The sequence below is a fragment of the Dromiciops gliroides genome, chromosome 4, assembly GCF_019393635.1.
Source record: "Dromiciops gliroides isolate mDroGli1 chromosome 4, mDroGli1.pri, whole genome shotgun sequence".
Lineage (NCBI taxonomy): Eukaryota > Metazoa > Chordata > Mammalia > Microbiotheria > Microbiotheriidae > Dromiciops > Dromiciops gliroides.
This window is the reverse complement of record NC_057864.1, coordinates 144,171,253-144,189,350: the sequence shown is the minus strand read 5'-3', so window position 1 is coordinate 144,189,350 and position 18,098 is coordinate 144,171,253. Positions and strand designations below refer to the sequence as shown.

The window sequence follows — 18,098 nt, the reverse complement described above, 5'->3', positions numbered from 1 at the left end:
GAAAGATTGAGAACAGAATTCCTACAGCCTGGCAATCCTATTTTTCCTCAATTTTCCTGTGAAGTCCTCAGGAGTCTCCACACCGCCACCACGCTGAAGTCCGGAACCAAAAAGCCCCCTGGCTCTCTGCGCAGGCTCCCCTACCTCCTTCCAGTTCCCTCCCAGAAATGGGAGGTTCTTGAAGCTGGTTGGTTGACTGAGCCGGAAGTTCAAAGTTTTTTTAGATTCTGAGAACCATGCTTTCTTAAGTACTCTCAAGTGCCAGCCAGATGTGCTTAGAATCTAGTCAACTACTAACCCAGTCAAATCAGCCAGTAATCCACTCAGGTGGGCTCCTGAGTATCTGCCAAATCTCATCTATCACATTTCATTATCTTGACACAGTTCTAGCATGTAGCATGTCAGTGACCTGTTGACTTCAGGTAGGTGCCTTTGAACCAGTCTGTCTAATATTACCTACTAAAGCTATTCCCTTTACTTCAGGGTATAAATGTGGCAGAGCTCAAAAATGCTGTCAGAGTGTTTCATGGGCTTTTTCAGGATAAGCAAGAGAAAGAAGTTTGCAGTAGCATGGTTAGGAAGGCTCACATTTGACTTAGTGACTGAACCTAAAAAAAGTTGGTTAATATCGATAAGCCTTCTGCAGGGAGATAGTGTTTTTAGCATTCAATAGTGGTTTTAGGATTCAACTATCCTTAGTCTTTTTTGACACTTTAATTATGACTACTATTGGGGGGGGGGTTCTTCCAATTTAAATATTTTGTTTGTTTTTTTAAAAAGTAGGTTTACTATGTTTCATCTTGCTTAAAACTGTATAGGAAGAATTGAGATCCAGGTTCATGGCCAACTTCTAAGCTAAAAGGAAACAATCACCTGACTAGATTAGACAAAAGTAGAGTATAAACATCAGCAGAGTTCCTGAAGCATGATACAGAGGCTGGATGTTGATATTGGAAATGTTTCTTTCATGCTCTTCCATGATTGTTTATTAAATCTGATGTTGATACAAACTTAGGACAGACAGCTAATGTTTTGGATGACAGAATCATGCTCCCAAAATATCAACCACCTGTAATAATTGGATGAATGTATAAAGATGAAACTAACTTGTAGGTCCTTGAGACCTTTAAATTAGTAACTTCACATTCCAGACACTAACTCTTTATCTCCTCACTCTGCCCCCTGTACTCTAGCCATTTTCCCCCTCACACCACTCCTACCTAAACATTGTCTCCATACCCCTGGGTTTCCCAGCTGGGATGAATTTTCACCTTATCTTGCCTGAAATCAGGCCTCCTCCTCATTTCCCAACCAGACTCACTTCCCAGGCATTTCCACATCTGGGCCATTTCCATACCACATCACCTAACTTAGACCATCCCCTTGCCTTTTTTCTTTTTTACATTTATTTTACTTTGTTGTTGTTGTTACATTTTGAGTTCCAAGTCGTCTCCCTTCCCCCTCCCAACCCACATTAGAGAAGGTCAGCATTTCCTATGGATACACACACACACACACACACACACACACACACACACACACACGTGGAACTGTACAGTACATGCTTCCATATTTTACTTCTTTCTCTGGAGATGGTAGCACTTTCCTTCATAAATCCCTCGTAGTTGATTTGAACGGTCCTGTTACTCAGAATAGCCTAGTCATTCATGGTTACTCTTTGAACAATAGTGTTGTTAATGTATACAATGTTCTCTTGCTTCTGCTCATTTCACTTTGCATTATTTCATGAGCTTTGATGAACTCTCTTGAAAGTTCCCTTTCATGCAAGTCTTTCCATGTTTTTCTAAAATCAACCTGCACACTAGTATTCCATTAGTCATATACCATCACTTATTCAGCTATTCCCCAATTGCAAGGCATCCCCTCAATTTCCAGGTCTTTGCCACCACAAAAAGAGCTGCTATAGATATTTTAGAACTGTGAGAACCGAGAAAGGTTCTTTTCCTTTTTCCCTGATCACCTTGGAATGAGTGGTGGTATTGCTGGATCAAAGGGTCTACACAATTTTGTAACTTTTGGGGCATAATTCCAGACTGTTCTCCCAAAGCCATCCCCTTTTCCATTATTAAGATGTTGTCTTTAAAATGTAAGCTCCTTCAAGACAGTGTGCCCTTGTATCTTACTTTTTGTATTTGTCCCCAGTGTTTCTAAGTGTAAGTAGCCTCATTTACAGTGCTTAAGTTAGTAAACTAAAGCCGGCTGCCTGGTTTTTGTTCAGACTTTGAGCTAAGAATGGTTTTTACATTTTTAAATAAAGTTTTATTTTCATTGGCCCAAATTATACTTTGCCAATATCTGGAATAGTGAAGAGAGAGCTGGCCTTGGAAAAAGGAAGACCTAGGTTAAAGTCCCATTTCTTAATGCATGCTGGCTTGTGACCCTGGACAAGTCACTAAAGTCTTAGCTCTGAAAAATTTTGTATAACTGTTAATTGCAGAAAAAGAGTCAAGCTACATTGGTAGAGGGAGTTCCCTACACCAGTGAAATTACAGGTCTAGGACCTGTCTCTCTCATGTCAATGGATGGTTTTCATGAGTTGCTGGGAAAAGCTACTACATAGTGAATAACCATTTAGTAATGAGTCCCTCTCTAAAGTTAATTAGGGTGGTCATTAGACAAAAGACTTACAGTTTATTCCTAAGCCTACATTTGAAGTCTTTATAACTACACAGGTCCTACAGGCAAGACCTATCGGAGCTTACTGTTCATTGACATAACCTTGAAGAACCCAGGATCATCACCATGTCATAATGAAGCATCAGAGTAGAACTGAAGGAGTAAAAGAAAATGAAGATAAAGATAAATGTAAAATTCTGTATTTTGTTTCAGAAAATTACATTGTAAGCTCAAGATAGAGAAAGTGTGACCAAGCAAATATTTGTGTTACCCTGAATATTTGGGGGGGGGCAATGGGGGTTAAGTGACTTGCCCAGGGTCACACAGCTATTAAGTGTCAAATGTTTGAGGCCGGATTTGAACTCAGGTACTCCTGAATCCAGGACCAGTGCTTTATCCACTGTGCCACCTACCTGCCCTACCCTGAATATTTTAATTAACTGCTAATTCAACATGAAGCTACAGATCCTGAAGCAAAGAAAATAGTAATCAGCAAAATATATGTATATATAACATATACATATATATAAGGAAGAAAATAAGTATTTATTAAGCACCTACTATGTGCCAGGCACTGTGTTAAGCACTTTACAGATACTGGCTCATTTGATCTTTACAACAGCTCTGTAAATACTTGCTGTTATTATCCTCATTTTCCAGTTATCCTCATTTTACAATTTACAATTACAATTACTGAGATGGACAGAAGTTAAGTGACTTTCCCAGGGTCCCCCAGCTAGGAAATGTCTGAGGTCAGATTTGAACTCAGTTGTTCCTCACCCAGACCCAGTGCTCAATCTATGCTGCCTGCTAATTTTTTTTAAGTGATTAAAAAATATGAGAACAAGTGGAGAATTTTAAAAGTAAATTGTTGAATAATGCCAGAGTTAAAGAACAAAGTAAAAATAATAGCTATTTAAAAGATAGTTTCAGTATAAATCTCTTCCAGGGGCAGCTAGGTGGCACAGTGGATAGAGCACCGGCCCTGGATTCAGGAGGACTTGAGTTCAAATTCGGCCTCAAAGACCCTTGACCCGTACTAGCTGTGTGACCCTGGGCAAGTCACTTAACCCCAGTTGCCTCACCAAAGTAAATAAATAAATGAATTAATCTCTTCCAGGTTCAGTGTATCATTTTCCCTCATTTCTTCCCCCAAATCATCACCTTCATCTGAAATGAGAGGGTGAGCTCCTTTAGGAGTCAGTAGAAAGGAACAGATGGAAAGAAGGGAATGATTGATGAAGTCTTGGATGAAGGAATGGATGGAATATGCTCCTAGCCTGTGAGTAAGATTATTAGTCTAATCAGGATATTGCCACTTCGACCTGAGTCTTGGAACTGCTTTCCCTAATAGCTGGAAAAGAAATGACTGGTTTTTCACAAAACAGCCTCACTATGAGTAACCAGTGTTGCATGAGTTTGTCAGGAGGAGGAAAAAAATTGGAGTAATGGAAGATGAGTTACAGCCTGGCTGCTCTGAGTAGAAGGGCAAGGCCCTTCCAGTCACCATCTCTTGGATGTTTCAAGTTGACTTAAAGAAGACTAGGCTGCATCAGGAGGTAGTAAATTGCCCAGCACTGAAGCTGTTAGTTTGGAGGCTTAATGAACACTTACGAGGGGTGTTGGTTTTTCTGCCAAGGTACAGGTTTGCCCAGATGATATCTGAAGCCCCATTCAGCTCATAGATTGTGTCAGCAATGCGATATGACTTTGAAAAGTTTTCTAAACCCACAGTCTTGTGGCCACCACCGAATGATTGTCCCATTGTTCTATATAGTGGTCACACCAGAATTACATTACAAATGCCGTGTTTTAGATAGGATACTGATGAGCTAGAATTCATCCATAGAAATCAGTAAACAGTAAGCAGTAAGCATTTATTAATGCTATTTTCCAGGCATTGTACTAGTCACTAGGAATTTGGCCAAAAAAAAAAAGTGAAACTTTCTGTCATCAAGGAGTTTACATTCTATAAGGGGAAAATGTCAGGAAGGAAGGAGAGAAAAAAGATACAAGGCATCCTAGAGGGAGATCAGTAATCATAGAAGAGACTAGAAAAGTCCATGGGCTGAAGATGGCATTTGAACTAAAGCCTCAAAGTAAACCAAGGATTCTAAGAGGTGGAAGATGGGAAGGAAAACAGTCATTGCAAAGGCACAGAGCAGGGAAATGGACAGCATGTATGAGGAACAAGAAGGCCATTTGGGTTGGACTTTAGAGTGCAAGGACGGGTTAATAGGTAATAAACCTGGAAAAGGAGAATCAAATTCAAATGCCAAACAGGTTATATTTGACAGGAAGTCACTGGAGTTTATTGAGCAGGGTGACATGGTCAGATCCTGGGCTTTAAGGAAATCACTTTAGCATCTCTCTGGACGATGGATTGTTGTGTAGAGAGACCAATTAGGTTATCACAGTCATCCAAATAAAAGGTAATGAGGACCTGAACTAAGGTGGTGGCCTTGTGAGTGAAAAGAAGGGGACAGATGAGAGAAATGGAGAAATACAACTGACAGTACATGGTAACTGAGTGAATTTATGGCCTTCCTTCATTAACAAACAAAAAATATTCAATGACCCTCTTTTCTTTCAAAGTTGCTTTTCTTTGTAGTGTTATTACTGTGCATAAATTGTCTTAGTTCTACCTACTTCATTCTGCATTAATTCATACAGTCTTCCCAGGTTTCCCTGAAACCACACCTTTTGTAATTTCTTATGGTATAATAATATTTCACCATATGTATGTGCTATAATTTATTCAACTATTCCCTATTTTGTGTTCTATTTTCTTGCTATAACATGTAGAGCTGCTTTTTTGGTAGAGCATATTCTTCCCAGATATCTCCACCACCTCCCCAAGGCTTTCACGGACCCCTTTGGCAGTATAGTTAAACCTTTCTCAGAATATTTTTAAGTGAGTATGATAAAATAGGATTACAAAGAAAACCAATTACACTAAAACATGAACTTTTTTATAATCTAACATAATGGACCACCAGAAATCTGTGGACCCCCAATTAAGAATCTCTGCTGTAGGGGCAGCTAGGTGGCACAGTGGATGGAGCAACGGCCCTGGAGTCAGGAGGACCTGAGTTCAAATCTGGCCTCAGACATTTGACACTTACTAGCTGTTGTGACCCTGGGCAAGTCACTTATTCCCAATTGCCTCACCAAAAAAAAAAAAAATCTCTGCTGTAAACTCTAAATACCTTTTGACCTAGCTATTCCAATTATAGACCAGATTATGAATGTAAAATGTTGCTTTCTCAATTGCCTTATCCATCCATTTTGTCAAACTTTTTCTTTGTGAGAAAGGAGGGTTCTTGAGAGGGAGGGGAAAGGTATCAAGAAATGAATGTGATATTAAAAAAAAAACAAAAGGCATCAAAACCTTTTTTTTTTTTAAATAAATTTGCCATAATCAATTTGACTACTTTGGCTCCACTGGATAAAGTAACACAATAGTGAGGCCAGAGTTATGCAAAGGCTTGACTCCTGAGCCAGCCAGCCATCTTTAAAATTTGTGCAGTTATAAACAAAGAATCTAGTGGTACAGCGTAGATCAGGGCCAATAATAACAGCAGTAATTCATAGTTAATTTGCTTTATTTGTTTTCCAAAATGTTTTCGTATCTTAGATTTGGAATGGACCTTAGGTTCTGACCCCCTCATTTTACAGATGAGGAAATGAAGGTCTTAAGAGACTAAGTGACTTACGGCTGCTAAATGGCAATCAGGGACTTGGATCTGTTCTGACTCCAAATTGACTCCTTTTGCTCCTCTATGTACCATTGCCACCTACCTCATTGGGTGATTTTTATCTAACTAGCAGCAGCCCCTTATTCACTAATATTAAATTTAAATTTGTTCCATTTTCCAACACTTCTGTGGAAAACTGTGCTTATTCTCATAGCCCAGACCCTTTGCTTTAGGGAGAGACCCTAAATTGAGGTGGAAATGATTGGCTTGAAAGTAGATGATGTGTTAGGGAGGGTATAATAGGACAGAGACTGGTCCCTGTTCAATCAGACTTCTTGATAGGAACATTAATATAATCAGAATTGAAATTGGGATTTTTGAACTGGATAAACTTTGACAAAAACTGGGCAGTGTATGTCTACCATTAGGTAAAGGAAAAGGAGCCTCCAAAAGAAGTATCTTTTGGGTTTGAATAGACTGTTCTCTGTCAGCATCTGCCTAGCTCCAATTCCATATACTTATCCAAGAGACATTTGATTTTCATTTCATTTTCCAAATATATTTCTCTGTTGTGTGAGAAGGAACTAATCAGTTAGCATCAGTATATTTGGCCAGGGGGGGGGGGGCGGTGAGCAGTTGTGTATGCATACCATACAAACAATTTAGTGTCATGAGATAGGCCAGGGAACCTCCATCAATCCAGCCTCTCAACTTCTCGGTGTTGGTATCCTCCTTAACTCTTTACTTTCATTCACCCAACATACTCAGTCTATTGCCAGTCATTTCTTCCTTCCCAGTATCACTTGTATGTGTTCCCTTTTCTCTATTCTTCCAGTAACCACCCTTGTTCAAGCTTCCATCACCTCTCTCCTAGACTATGATAATAGCCTTCTTTTTTTTTTTTTTTTTTTGGTGAGGCAATTGGGGTTAAGTGACTTGCCCAGGGTCACACAGCCAGTAAGTGTTAAGTGTCTGAGGCCGGATTTGAACTCAGGTACTCCTGACTCCAGGGCCGGTGCTCTATCCACTGCGCCATCTAGCTGCCCCAATAATAGCCTTCTAATTGGTCTCTTTGCCTCAAGTCTCTCTTCAGTCTAGTCCATCCTCCCCTCCCAAAGTGATTCTCCTAAAATGTAGGCCTTTGTCAGCCTTGCCCCTCCACTCATAAAATACAGTGTCTCCCTATTAACTCAGTCCTCTGTTTAGCATTTAAACTAGAACCTGGCCCATTTCTACCTTTCCAGTCTTCTCATCTTTTATTACTTATTGTTTCTTACATATGACACTCTATGTCCTATCTCTGCCTTAGCACTGGCTAATCCACTCTCATGGAATATTCTCTCTCTTCTGCTCTCTTAGTTTCCCTAGCTTCCTTCTAGACTCAGTTCAAATGTCACCTTCAGTGAGAGGCCTTCCCAGTTCCCCTAGGCACCGGAGCTTTCCCCTCTAAGGATACCTTCCTTCTAATCTGTATGCATTGTATGTGCACATTGTCTTTATTTTCATGTTGTCTCCTTCACAGTAGGTAGGACTGTTTTTATCGTTTTTTGCCCTTCTTTAGCAGATTGCCTGCCACATAAATGTTTTTTCATCAGTTGATGATCCATGAATAAGCTGACAGAGTTACAGAAGAGAACCTGAGAGACCAAACAGAGAAATAAGAAAAAACTTGGAACCTTTCCTGACCAGAGCCATCCTATCCCTTATTGTGATGCTGGTGAACCCAAATTCAGAGTTCATGATTTATTGTTAGAAAAGACCAAGAGGGAAGCTCTCAACCTGATTTCCCTTTACATTTTCCTTGAATCTGATTAAATGTTTACAGATTAGGTGATTTAAATGGGCAAGTCATTCCCATTAGCTCATGTAGTGAGATGTCTCCTAAGAAGAGAAATATGATAGGCTGATACTTATTAACCTATGACTACAGTATGACAGTAACAGGACTTTACCTTATTCAAAAAGAATTATTAGGTATTGTATATGAGTAATTAACTCATTTGGGTATAAAGCTACAAACCTAAGGCATATACTTAAGGGTATAATATTTGAATGAAGATCAAAGAAAATGAAAACTTAAGTGATGTCATGGTGAAAATACATTATAAACAGCCCAGGCATCTGGGGAACACCTTAGAAGGCTGTTTCAGAAGCAACATGCAGTCATAATGGAGGACTTTCACTATCTGGCTTTATCAACTCCTTTATCTGATGTTTAGAGCTTCCACAATCTGGCCCCAGCCAACTGTTCCAGGCTTATTTTATATTTCTTCTCTCTGTGTACTCTACATTGTAACCAAACTGGACTAATTCCAAATGTGCTATTCCCCACATATTTCTCCCATCTCCATGACTTTGCTCGTTCTGTCCCCAGTGCCTGGAATTCACTCCCTCATCCCATCTATCTCCCAAGAATTCCTGGCTGCCTTCAAAGCTCTGCACATACTGCCCTCTACATGAGACTTTTCCTGATCTCCACCCCCTCCAAATTACTTGGTAGTTTATGTTTTGTGTGCATGTATATATTATTTATTTGTGTAAATATAAATATAGAGATGTGTGTATACATGGTTTTTTTCCCCCAATAGAATGTAAATTCCTTGAAGTCAGGGATTATTTAGGTTTTTTTCTCTCTGTATCCCCAATGCCAAGCATAGTTCATTGCACATATTAAGCAATGGTTAATGGCTGAGTCTATGGCTAATTTCATCTTTCAGTTTGTCTCCTGGAACTCTAGGCCCATATTGTCAGCTTCTAGCTGACAATTCAGAATCACTGAAATGGGACTGATAGTCTTCTCTCCTCTTCCTCCCAACAAGTCCCTACTTCCAAACTCCCAGTCTCTGTTTGAAGGTACCATACCAGCCTCCCAGAACCAGATTTGATACCTCAGTCATCCCTAACTCTACCTTTTCCCTCATCCTTCATAGACATTTATTGGTCAAATCCTATCAATTCTGCCTTTATATTATTACTATTCTCTTCATGCACATATTGATTTAATTGTCTCTTTGTTTCTAGCCTCTTCTGTATATATGTGCGTGTCTGTGTATGTGTGTGTGTGTGTGTATTCCATACTCTCTTATGTAGCTGTCAAAAAAATCTTCCTGGAGCCACAGCTATGACCATGTCACTATCTTCCCTTAAAAACCTTCGATGTCTACCTCTTGTCTCTAGTAGAGAATGTTTTGACATTTAAGATGCTACACAATCTAATTCTATCCTGCTTTTCTGGCTTTATTTCATAATATTCCCTATCACAAACTACACATTTTAACCAAAGTGAACTACTAGCAATTTATTGAATTCAAAATTCCATCCTTTGCCTCTGAAAATTTGAACACGTGATTTCCTGTGCCTGAACTTCTTTCATTATCTTTGTCTTTTATAATCTTTGTTTTCAAAGCTCAATTTAGATGTCACTTCCTCCATTAAATTTTCTCCAATCAGGGCAGCTAGGTGGCGCAGTGGATAGAGCACCCGCCCTGGAGTCAGGAGTACCTAAATTCAAATCTGGCCTCAGACACTTAACACTTACTAGCTGTGTGACCCTGGGCAAGTCACTTAACCCCAATTGCCTCACTAAAAATAATAATAATAATAATAATAATTTTTTAAAAATTTTTCTCTAATCCCTTATTACTATTCGGTTCCTCCTCAAATTTCCTTATATTTATTTGTGTACATAAGAACCTTTGGAGGAAGTAACCATACTATCTCAAAATTCTCAAGAAATTAATAAGGGAATACCACGTGTAGTCTTATGGCCGCTATCCCAAAGTTTGGGTACGTTATAAGAGTTCGTGTATAAAAACTCTATTCCTGAAGCTATAGTTGCGTCTTTATATACAAAAGATGATACAGCTTTTTAGGAAAGTATCTAAACTATATTCTAGCCATATTATTGAAATTAACCAGACTGATTATTCCACCAAGTAAGAAACACCATAGGCTAGTTAAAGAGTCGTCAGTTTATTGCTGCTTCCCATATCTATGCTATGTGAAGTTTCCTATGTCCAGTCAAATGACGCCACAGGCTCTACTCCTGGTTGTTGCATTTGCTCTGTTTCTTTCAGTTTCACCTTTATGATCAAATTCATTCTAGAAATCAAAGATCTTGCTTTCCTAGAAACTGCCTCACCAATTGTGAAAATTATGTAGCTAGATAGCATTATTTATAGGTGGAACCATAATGGAAGTTAATTGGTTTTTAACTTTGAACTTAATGAAAACATTATTGATAAATGATTTTGCTCTGGTCCATGTGCTATTTCTATAGTAAGAATGAGGGAAAACAACTTCAGTGGTCTGAAAGTTACACCTGCACACATGGTGAGACCAATTCAGAGGCTAGCCCAGGTAAGAAGTCCTGATCTAGGATGGTTGTCATGTGAGTAGAGGGAAGGGGACAGAAGTAAGGGCTTGTGTGGAAGTAAAATTTAGCAATAATTTGTATGGGTATAGTGGACAAGGTATGAGCAAGAATGGAGGCTATGAACCTTACCGATGATTGGAAGAATGGTGGTACCCTCAATATAAATAAGGATGTTTGGAGGAGAGGTAGGTTTATCGGGAAAGAAAAGTTCCATTTTGGTACATTAAGGGTGAGAGACTTACAGGGTGTTCAGGTAGGGACTATAGCAGACTTTTGGTGAGACAGTACCAGAACTGTAGAGAAATTATTCTGTTTAGAGCCTAAAGGATAAGGAGAACGGAATAAACATTTAGATAGCATTAAGTGCTTTATAAATATTTAATTTAATCCTCCCAACAACCCTGTGGGGTATTAACATTTTATTAATAACCATTTTACAATTGAGGAAACTGAGGCACACATAAGTAACTTTTCCTGGGTGACACAACTAGTAAGTGGCTGAGTCCAGATTTGAACTCATTTGAATTCACGTCTTCTGTCTCTGGACCGAGCGCTGTGTCCACTATGCCACTTAGCTGTCCTGAGAGCAATATTGGTAGTTGAGGTGTAACTTGAGGGTTTTGATGTAATAAAAAACTTATTAATAATTTCCCAAAAGGAAATGTGCTGCCTTGGCAGATGGTGATGGTGGTATTCTCCTCCTTTCCTTCCCACCCCACAAATCTTCAAACAAAGGTACAGAATTCTTGTTGCGTGTCTTACATAGAGGATATTTGTTCAGGTAAGGATTATATTATATGCCCTCTAACTGCCCTTCTAGGCAAGGACTCTTTTTTTTTTTTTTAAGTGAGGCAATTGGGGTTAAGTGACTTGCCCAGGGTCACACAGCTAGTAAGTGTTAAGTGTCTGAGGCCGGATTTGAACTCAGGGAGTCCTGAATCCAGGGCCGGTGCTCTATCCACTGCGCCACCTAGCTGCCCTAAGCAAGGACTCTTAAGTGTTAAAAAGGTCAAGAAAAATGAATGGCTCTAATGTATGAAAGGAATGGTATGGCTCACAAGATGAAAAGGTGTATATTGTTGATGAACTGTAACCTTGGAAGAAGTAACCCACAAAGATGAAATCACAGATCCACTTAAGTAGTTTTCCATTTTTTTAGACTTTTTAAAGACAGAAAATTGTGTTTATCTGCCATTTAACAAACACTAGCTCTCCTACTGTTTTGGTTTTTGTTGGGAAATATAATTTTGAATAGAGTTCACTGAAAGATCTGATAATACTATATCTTCCTTTCTACTTATGCCATTATAAGAGTCATTTTACATTTCTATACTTTAGTGTAACATTAATCATGTTCTTGGAATAAATTTTTCCTATCTACTTTTACTTTCATCTGCTTTTTTTTTTTGGTTTACTCATAAATTAAAGGGCTTTTTAATTATGTACTTAATAACAGTCTCAACAAATATGAATGGTGAAACTATAGATATGAAAGATAAAATCCCCAAGTAAAACTTGAACCACTTACATGTTAATAGAGGAAAAATTAGAACCTTTAAAAAAGAAACCTATGCCCTTTTTCTAATTTCTTTTTCATCTTGGTTTTGTTACTCTAGTTTTATACATTCCTAGTCAATATGCCTTTTCTTGTTTTCTTCACTCTGCATCACTTTAGGCTTCCATACTTTTTGTATTCTCTATATTTGTCATTTTATGTAATAGTTATTAATTTTCATTTAGTAGTCCTAAGGGATTCAGTGGCTAGAGTGCCAGGCCTGGAGTCAGGAAGATTCTAGCTACTAGCTATGTGACCCTGGACAAGTCACTTAATCCTATTTGCCTCAGTTTTCTCATCTGTAAAATGAGCTGGAGAAGGAAATGGCAAACCACTCCAGTATCTTTGCCAAGAAAACCCCAAATGGGGTCATAAAGAGTCACTCATAACTAAAACAAGTGAACAAATAAATAAGTTACATACATTAGCATGCCACTACTTAGATGTCTCACAAATCTTGGTCATGAAGATCACATCCAGTTTTTGATTATTACAAAGAAGATAGCTACAAATATTTTTGCCTAGGTAAGTCTTTTATTGGATCACTGTGCCAAAGGGTGTGATTAGTTTTGAAACTCTTACATTGCTGAGCTGCTTTTTAAAGAAAAATTACACTCATTTATAATTCTACCAACCATTTTTGCCCATTTCCTTCAACTCTTACATTTTTATCATTTTTTAAAATTTTATTTTATTTTTTGCAAATTTTATAGGCTATCTCAGAAGTTTCTTTAATTTATAATTCTTTGAATTGTAGGGAGTTTAAATAATTTTTCAAGTAAGCTTTAACATTGTCTGATATCCATGAGCACTTTCCCATTAGAAAGTATGTTTTATGTTTCTTATAGAGTCTAGATGTCAAATTGTTATCAAATATATTTACCACAAAGATTTTTTCTAACATTTCTTTGTATTTTGGCTACCATAGGCTTTATACAGCCAGAAAAGGAGGTTGGGAGGGGGTGTTTCTGTATAATCAAATCCATAAAGTCCTTATAGCCTGTTGTCACAGATAATGGGCCAGCCTTGGAGACAGGAAGACCTGAGTTCAAGTCTGCCTCTGACATTGACTAGATTTGGGATCAGAGAAGTTACTTAACCTCTCAGTGCCTGAGAGTACTTTTTTCTAAGTTAGAGAAAGGATGCCCATCTGAAGATGGACATCAGCTGCCCGAACAGGTTTCATATGACATAAATAAATCACAGGTCTGGACCAAAAAATGTAAATAAAATATTTGTCTTGCAATAATTCTATTTGTTTAATTAAAAATTCTTTACACAATTGAAAAATATATTACTTTTTCTTTAATTTTCAAAGTAAGTAGGGCCTTTTCCTTAAGATGGCGCCGAAGGTGAAGAAGGAAGTGGTTGTTCCCCCTAAGACGGAAACCAAGTCCAAGGCTTTGAAGGCCAAGAAGGCGGTATTGAAGGGTGTGCACAGCCACAAAAAGAAGAAGATCCGGACATCCCCCACCTTCCAGTGACCCAAGACTCTAAGGCTTCGAAGGCAGCCCACGTACCCTCGGAAAAGTGCCCCGAGGAGAAACAAGCTTGCCCACTGTGCCATCATTAAGTTTCCCTTGACCACTGAGTCTGCTATGAAGAAGAGAGAGGACAACAACACCCTTGTCTTCATTGTGGATGTCAGGGCCAACAAGCATCAGATTAAGCAAGTTCTAAAGAAGCTTTATGACATCAATGTGGCCAAGGTTAACACACGGATCAGGCCTGACAGAGAGAAGAAGGCCTATGTCCGACTGGCTCCAGACTAGGATGCTTTGGATGTTGCCAACAAAATTGGAATCATCTAAACGGTGTCCAGGAGGACTCAGTTCAAATGTTTCCCCACACACTTGACACTTAATAGCCACGTGACCTTTCGTTCATCAGCAACTCACTTTACCTGAATTGTCCCGCATACTACTACTATTTAATAAAGAGCACCTACTATGACTATACAATAAAAAAAAAAGTAGGGGCAGCTAGGTGGCACAGTGGGTAGAGCACCGGCCCTGGAGTCAGGAGTACCTGAGTTCAAATCCAGCCTTAGACACTTAATACTTACCAGCTGTGTGACCCTGGGCAAGTCACTTAACCCCAGTTACCTCAAAAAAAAAATAAACAAAAAATTTTTTAAATAAGTTATCCTGAAATTTATTTTATTCTTTGATGTGAGGTAAGAATATAAACTCATTTTGAGGGTATGGGAAACATTGCTATATAGTTTCTCCCAACAGTTTTATTGGATAATAATTTCTTTCCCCAGTGTTTTGTACCAAATACCAATTTGTTATGTGCATTTGTCTCTATTTTTGGATACTCTATTGTGTTCTATTAGTCTATTTTTAATCTAGCACTGGATAGTTATGATAATTACTACTTTTTAGCATATTTTGAAATCTGACTAGATAATTTCCTTATCAACTTTACCCCCTATTCTTGCTTTCTATTGTTGATTTTTGGTTTTTCCACATAAACTGTCTTTTCAACATTCAAACATTTCTTAAGTATCCACTGCATGGAACAGCGTACTATGTTTAGGGTGGGAGAGGAGGAGACAGAGTCCAAGCCAATTACATCATTTTATAGATAAGGAAAACCAATTCTCAGGAAGGTAATGTCTAGCATCATTGCAAGGAAGAAGGGTCAGAGGTGAGAGTTGAACTCAAGCCCATAGATTCTAGAACTAGTCATCTTTTCATTGTATCAGATCGCTTCTGTAGGAATAAAGAGTAGAAACAAAGTCATTACAAGTCTCTGTAGATGAAATGATTATCTAGAAAATCCAAGAAATTCGACAAAAAATTGAGAAAATTTCCTTAGGTAGGAGGCCCCCTTTTTTTTTAAGTGGGAGTTGAGTTTTCATCGATATAAAATAAGGAAATTACCTTTACCAGTGTAATCTGTGTTATCTGAGGCTACCTGGAAGTACTGAATGAGATATTAAATGACTTGCCCCAGGGTACTGAAGTAGGACTTAAACCCAGGTCTTCTTGACCTAAAAGGATTGTCCATTTCAACATGAGGTCTTTCAACAGGACATAAACATACAAAAGAAAATTCATCTTCATTTCCTATACATTATAACAAAAAAACAGGATTTGGTAGAAAAATATATCATTTATAAATCAAGAAAGTGTATCAAATATTTGGGGACTACTCTATTAAAATCACTAAAAAGTCTATTAAAAGACATTAAAATTATTTTGATAAAAATTAAGGAAAAAGTAAACATTTGAATATTCTCTTAATTTAGCGAGGCTAAGCCAATAAAGCCAACATAGGAAACAATCTCTGTATTTTCCCAATTTATGAATTCTAATATGCCTTTAAAAATATGTTGTTGATGCCTTTTCTCTTTGCATCACAGTCATTTCAGCCCTCTTCTCTTCCATATTGAACTTTCTCTTATAAAAAAAATAATTAAAAATATCTCAGATTGTGACCATTTATGAAAATCCATTCAATTCTTTATCCTAGTAGTCCCTATCCTCTAGGCCCTAGCATGGGCAGCAGGTTTCATTTTCTGCTATCTAGGATCTTTGTCAGTTTTTCAATTACTCAGAGTTTGACTTTTTTTAATGATATTTTCATTTATACTGTTGGTAGTCATTGTGTAGATTAGGCTCATAAATTTAGCTCCAGAAGGGACCTTAAAGGTTCCACTTGACCCTTTTTACAGATGAGGAAACTGAGATTCAGGTGAGCAAAGTTGAACAAAGAGTGGCAGAGGTAGGAATTGAATCCAGGTCCTCTGACTACAAATTCCATGCCCTCTCCACTGTAACAATCTTGATTAGATTTTATAGACAAGGAAATTAAGGTCCACTATGATGAAGTGACTTTTCATTGTCACACAGGGATTCAAATGCACCTCCACTGTACTATGTAAAAAACTCTGAATAAAACTTTTGAAATTCTAATCCTTGGGAGGTTTTTATGTTTGGTTTTTTGCCTTTTTTTTTTTTTTTTAGTGAGGCAATTGGGGTTAAGTGACTTGCCCAGGGTCACACGGCTAGTAAGTGTTAAGTGTCTGAGGCCGGATTTGAACTCAGGAACTCCTGACTCCAGGTCCGGTGCTCTATCCACTGCACCACCTAGCTGCCCAGGTTTTTTTGCTTTTTAAAAAAAAAAATCCTAGAATTTTATCTCATGAGAAACATCTCATAATAATTAGCAGGCACATTACAGTTGAAATGAATAGTTTATTAGATGAAATACTTTTTGTTGAATCTTGGAAAAGAGATTTTTTTTTCCACCAGAGCAGCAATTCTGCATAAGTTGGCATTCATGCACTGATGGGCACACATCAGTGAAATATTGAACCATCATTTCTCATTCCCTTTTTTGTCCTTTTTTATCAATCTAATGAGTATGAGGTAGAACTTCAAAGTTGCTTAAATTTGCATTTTTCTGATTACTAATGAGTTGGAGTACTATTATATATGCTATTGAGAGCCTGGATTTTGTTATCAAAAAACTACCTTTTCATATCCTCTGTGTGAGATGTTGGTCTATCCCCTTGTTTCTGCCATACCATTTTCCAGTTTTCCAAACATTTTTTGTCAGATAGTGAATTCTTACCCTAGTAGCTGGAATGTTTATCAAACAATAATTGCCTGCCATGCTCATTTGCTTCCATTCAGCTGAATGATTAAGCAATACCTTGATTACTCCTTCTTTTCTTTTCTTTTTCTTTTTGGTGAGGCAATTGGGGTTAAGTGACTTGCCCAGGGTCACACAGCTAATACATGTCAAGTGTCTGAGGCCGCATTCAAACTCAGGTCCTCCTGAATCCAGGACTGGTGCTCTATCCACTGCGCCACCTAGCTGCCCCCCTTGATTACTCTTGTAGTCAAGCTGAGATTGGGTTCTGCTAAACAGTTATTGAGATATTTATTTAGTGTTCAAATAAATTTGTAAATGTTTCTATATTTATAAAATTTATACCTGGAAAAACTTTCTTCAATTTTTAAAAATTTGATGTATTTTTCTCTATTCCTCTAATCTTTCCTAATGATCAAACAACAAAAAAAAATAAAGTTGTACCTTTTCCCTGGCAGTTCTTCCAGCCATAAGTAGCTTTTTCAGAACTGTTTTATACATTTCTGAGTGCACTTTTTAAGTGTACAAATAAAATAATACTTTTTCTAGCCATGTAAATTAATACTTTGATAAGGAACTCATATTTTATTAACTGGCATCAGAGGTGTTGAATCTTCATGTCTGCAGCGCAGCCAGAAGTTTAAAAGACAGAAATTTATCAGGGAACACTAAAAGTGTTTTAGAATTGAGAAGGTAAAATAGACAAATTGATCCAAGTATACATATAGCAATTGGAAAATAATTTTTTAGGTAGAATATAGTAAAAAGAAAAAATGATGAGACTTGATTCAAGAAAAGAAATCCAAAGCAATCCAAAGATATAGAGAACTATGTGCAAATATTATTGAAATAGAATGTTTCAATTAAAGGAGAATCACTTCAGAGTGAAAGGGAACCACAGAGGCACAGTTTTGTCCATCTATACTTAAGCAAGAATCCCCTCTGTCAAATATATAAATTTTTGCTTATAAACCTCAAGTGAAGGAAAACTCATTAACAATCTGTGGCAGCCCATGCCAATTTTTTGAAAACTAACTGGCAGTCAGATGGTATGGTAGGTAGATTGAGTGCTGATCTTGGAGTCAGGAAGAACTGGATTCAAATCTTCCCCAGCCTCTTATTAGCTGTGTGACCCTCATCTGTAAAAATAGGGATAATGGTGCCCACTTCATATGACTGTTATAAGAGATAGCAGATGTACCCTTTGACCCAGTAATACTCCTAACAG

The 18,098-nt window shown here is 37.8% G+C and overlaps 1 protein-coding gene and 1 pseudogene across 2 annotated transcripts in view; both read left to right on the top strand.

The window, feature by feature from the left end:
* GGPS1 (geranylgeranyl diphosphate synthase 1) overlaps window positions 1-18,098 on the top strand; it is a 48,117-nt gene that overhangs the window by 5,034 nt on the left and 24,985 nt on the right. The gene's annotated exons all lie outside the window — the stretch shown is intronic.
* Window positions 13,595-14,203, top strand: LOC122726370 (annotated as a pseudogene).